Genomic DNA, 5,000 nt, shown 5'->3' with positions numbered 1-5,000 from the left:
CCCATGCGCGTTGCACTCGCACTCGCAGTCGCAAAAACGTGGGGCAAATATATTACGCGGAAGAGCTATAACAGACCGAGCCCCACTGCATGGGGGGAGTCTTTGTCACTAATGTACACAGATGGAACATTTTGGACTGGAACCAGATTACCCGTACACACGGCGCTGATTAGTAATCAATGCAGAGCCATCAAACTACAGCAAATATACACAACTGTCCGTATACATGCTGAAAGAGTCTGCCCACAATGGGAACCACACGTCAGCCAGACACTCTGATCACGCACCACTCTCTGCTTCTAACAGGCGCACATACAATATGTAAGCACCAGCATGGAACAACATCCAGTGCATCTTCTCCGCCACATTACACAATCCACACTATCACAACCAGACCAGGAGGTCCATGCGGAAAATACAATATCCCAGCCTTTCGACATCCACCATTGCGCAGACCAGGCACCAACACCCACACATGTCCTATACAACGGTGCACCCAACATCACAATAGTACCTCCTGTCACAGCGCACAAACAATGACATGAGTCAAAGACACAGGTCTCACACAAGCATAGAATTGGAGCGCCGCCTCTAATAAGCCAAAGGTGCATCCTGACGTGACAAATCTGATCATGTCACAAGCATTCACTTACTATAATCACTATCAACGAACCTGCCGCCCCCGCCCCCCCCCCCTACACCTTTCCTTACAACAACGTGTAACCTAACCTAACCTAACCTAACCTATGTTGTACCTTAACCTAACCTATGTTGTACCTTAACCTAACCTATGTTGTACCTTAACCTAACCTATGTTGTACCTTAACCTAACCCATGTTGTACCTTAACCTAACCCATGTTGTGCCTTAACCTAACCCACGTTGTGCCTTAACCTAACCCACGTTGTGCCTTAACGTAACCCACGTTGTGCCTTAACGTAACCCACGTTGTGCCTTAACGTAACCCACGTTGTGCCTTAACGTAACCCACGTTGTGCCTTAACGTAACCCACGTTGTGCCTTAACGTAACCCACGTTGTGCCTTAACGTAACCCACGTTGTGCCTTAACGTAACCCACGTTGTGCCTTAACGTAACCCACGTTGTGCCTTAACGTAACCCACGTTGTGCCTTAACGTAACCCACGTTGTGCCTTAACGTAACCCACGTTGTGCCTTAACGTAACCCACGTTGTGCCTTAACCTAACCCACGTTGTCCCCTAACCTAACCCACGTTGTCCCCTAACCTAACCCACGTTGTCCCCTAACCTAACCCATGTTGTCCCCTAACCTAACCCATGTTGTCCCCTAACCTAACCCATGTTGTCCCCTAACCTAACCCATGTTGTCCCCTAACCTAACCCATGTTGTCCCCTAACCTAACCCATGTTGTGCCCTAACGTAACCCATGTTGTGCCCTAACGTAACCCATGTTGTGCCTTAACGTAACCCACGTTGTGCCTTAACGTAACCCACGTTGTGCCTTAACGTAACCCACGTTGTGCCTTAACGTAACCCACGTTGTGCCTTAACGTAACCCACGTTGTGCCTTAACGTCACCCACGTTGTGCCTTAACGTAACCCACGTTGTGCCTTAACGTAACCCACGTTGTGCCTTAACGTAACCCACGTTGTGCCTTAACGTAACCCACGTTGTGCCTTAACGTAACCCACGTTGTCCGCTAACGTAACCCACGTTGTCGCCTAAACCTGCTCTGTAATTGTTATACGACTCGTTCAATTAGTGTAGTGTTGCCCACCCGCAACCCTCGCAATATAGTTCGCTACTCGCACTGCCCGCTCCCCTGTGTATCGCTTCATGTTAAACACCTTGCAAGTCTTGCTGACTTTCCACATGCTCCTGCTGTACACTGTTATGTGGATGGCAGCAGGACGTACATGCCGCCCCCCCCCCCCACCCCTCCCCACGTCCCCACCTTGCCCCCTGCCTTCGCAAGCTGGTTGGTGAGAAGTTTGCATGTTCAATGCCCTTCGCATGCGACGTACTCAGGCTACGTTGTGGTGCGGCCTGTGTCAACTGTCCGCTGATGTCGTACGCATAAACCACAATCTGTACTGCACATTCGTCCTTATGTACTGAATGATACATCGTGGCACATGTGTGACCGTACAACGACTGCGCCCAAAAACGGCGGACCATACAGTGCAAATATTGTGCACGCAGCTACGTGTCGTCTCCCTATGAGAGCTGGATTGCAGTGTGGTACGCCATAGAGACGTGTGGGAGGAACGGACGCCGTGGATGGCGATCAGCATGAGCTGTGTGTTGATGTATTCGGACCTAGTCGTCTCTCCTCAAACACCGTGATAGCATGGTGCACCGCGTTCCATATCTGCGACATGCTACAGAGGCCGGTTGACAGTCGTTCGAGCAATGGACATCGCATACGTACGGGGGCCACCTTCCACGTATTGTCTAGGCGTGCACATTTTGTTGCGTGTATGTGGGCAGACGTAGTGTGGCGTGACACCTGACACAGGCATGCAATAATCGTTGAAGTTGCTAATGGCGATGGACGCCTACGTTTGCTGGTGAAGTTACGCAAATGAAGAAATGGTAACCCGTTGTGGTGCGGTTGTTCTCGCTAGGGGTGAATCGGTGATGGCGACGATAGGTTGAGGTACTAACCGGTTGTTCCAGCGATACCCACCATGCCGATGAAACTGAACGGCATCTGGGTGTGAAGCGATACGCGGCGGTGGCTGGGTGGGACCGTCCCCGGCCGGTGAGGGGGCGCCTCCCGGCGTGCTGGCCGCGCGGTGCGTGGGCGCACGCGCTACAGCCGGCTGGTGGGGGCGGCCAGTGGCAGGCGCGCCGGCCGACGGACGCGGCAGGCGTCGCAGCTGCGCGCCGGCGCACCCTGCGCGCGGCGCCGTGCGGCCAAAGTAGGTCCTCGCGGGCCCGGTGCGAAGCGCGGTGGACATCTTCAGTGTGCTGGTCCGATTGAGGACTGTGTGCGTTGAGGATGCGCCGCCGCCCGGCGCTCGGCGCCGCGACGCCGTCTGCTGCTCGGTCGCCCCAGCGGTTCTCGCTGGTGGTTTGTATCGCAGCTGTGCGGATGTGTTGGCGCGTGCGCTGTGCTGGGAGAGTTCGCTTCGGCACCCAAGTGGGGCTTTTGTCCTTCTGTGGCGCTGGCGTTGGAGCTGCCGGTCACCGTAGGTGGCGCGTGTTGTCTCCCGCCGGCAATGCCACGACAGCACGCTCCCGGGCCTCTGTCGGCAGCGGCAAGCTCAGTTGGGAGCACGGGTGGTCGCACCGAAAGCGTCTACTCGCCTAACTCCGGGCGATTGCGCCTCTCTCGAACCCGACCAAGTACTTGGGACGGCGCTGCGCGCCGCCGGGACCTGAGAGGGTTTCGAGGTGTATTGTGCAGGGGAGCTCAGCCTCCTCCTGTTTGCAGAATGATTGAGCGGACGCTTGCGTGTTCGCGCGGGCCCCCGGGACACACTCCCGGGCGGCCGGCTGCTCAGCTCTAGTTGACGCAGCTCCCTGGTTGATCCTGCCAGTAGTCATATGCTTGTCTCAAAGATTAAGCCATGCATGTCTCAGTACAAGCCGCATTAAGGTGAAACCGCGAATGGCTCATTAAATCAGTTATGGTTCCTTAGATCGTACCCACGTTACTTGGATAACTGTGGTAATTCTAGAGCTAATACATGCAAACAGAGTCCCGACCAGAGATGGAAGGGACGCTTTTATTAGATCAAAACCAATCGGTCGGCTCGTCCGGTCCGTTTGCCTTGGTGACTCTGAATAACTTTGGGCTGATCGCACGGTCCTCGTACCGGCGACGCATCTTTCAAATGTCTGCCTTATCAACTGTCGATGGTAGGTTCTGCGCCTACCATGGTTGTAACGGGTAACGGGGAATCAGGGTTCGATTCCGGAGAGGGAGCCTGAGAAACGGCTACCACATCCAAGGAAGGCAGCAGGCGCGCAAATTACCCACTCCCGGCACGGGGAGGTAGTGACGAAAAATAACGATACGGGACTCATCCGAGGCCCCGTAATCGGAATGAGTACACTTTAAATCCTTTAACGAGTATCTATTGGAGGGCAAGTCTGGTGCCAGCAGCCGCGGTAATTCCAGCTCCAATAGCGTATATTAAAGTTGTTGCGGTTAAAAAGCTCGTAGTTGGATTTGTGTCCCACGCTGTTGGTTCACCGCCCGTCGGTGTTTAACTGGCATGTATCGTGGGACGTCCTGCCGGTGGGGCGAGCCGAAGGCGTGCGACCGCCCCGTGCGTGCTCGTGCGTCCCGAGGCGGACCCCGTTGAAATCCTACCAGGGTGCTCTTTATTGAGTGTCTCGGTGGGCCGGCACGTTTACTTTGAACAAATTAGAGTGCTTAAAGCAGGCAAGCCCGCCTGAATACTGTGTGCATGGAATAATGGAATAGGACCTCGGTTCTATTTTGTTGGTTTTCGGAACCCGAGGTAATGATTAATAGGGACAGGCGGGGGCATTCGTATTGCGACGTTAGAGGTGAAATTCTTGGATCGTCGCAAGACGAACAGAAGCGAAAGCATTTGCCAAGTATGTTTTCATTAATCAAGAACGAAAGTTAGAGGTTCGAAGGCGATCAGATACCGCCCTAGTTCTAACCATAAACGATGCCAGCCAGCGATCCGCCGCAGTTCCTCCGATGACTCGGCGGGCAGCCTCCGGGAAACCAAAGCTTTTGGGTTCCGGGGGAAGTATGGTTGCAAAGCTGAAACTTAAAGGAATTGACGGAAGGGCACCACCAGGAGTGGAGCCTGCGGCTTAATTTGACTCAACACGGGAAACCTCACCAGGCCCGGACACCGGAAGGATTGACAGATTGATAGCTCTTTCTTGATTCGGTGGGTGGTGGTGCATGGCCGTTCTTAGTTGGTGGAGCGATTTGTCTGGTTAATTCCGATAACGAACGAGACTCTAGCCTGCTAACTAGTCGCGTGACATCCTTCGTGCTGTCAGCGATTACTTTTCTTCTTAGAG

General features: G+C 54.0%; 1 non-coding gene across 1 annotated transcript in view; it reads left to right on the top strand.

Moving 5' to 3' along the window:
• The first annotated feature begins 3,506 nt into the window (after positions 1-3,506).
• Positions 3,507-5,000, top strand: part of LOC124774220 — a 1,909-nt gene continuing 415 nt past the window's right edge. Inside the window, exon 1 of the ribosomal RNA XR_007015210.1 lies at positions 3,507-5,000. This exon is cut by the window's right edge and continues 415 nt beyond it. This is a non-coding gene — a ribosomal RNA (small subunit ribosomal RNA).

The sequence above is a fragment of the Schistocerca piceifrons genome, unplaced genomic scaffold (assembly GCF_021461385.2).
Source record: "Schistocerca piceifrons isolate TAMUIC-IGC-003096 unplaced genomic scaffold, iqSchPice1.1 HiC_scaffold_961, whole genome shotgun sequence".
NCBI lineage: Eukaryota > Metazoa > Arthropoda > Insecta > Orthoptera > Acrididae > Schistocerca > Schistocerca piceifrons.
Note: the sequence above shows the minus strand (reverse complement) of the source record. Positions and strands in the feature narration are given on the sequence as shown.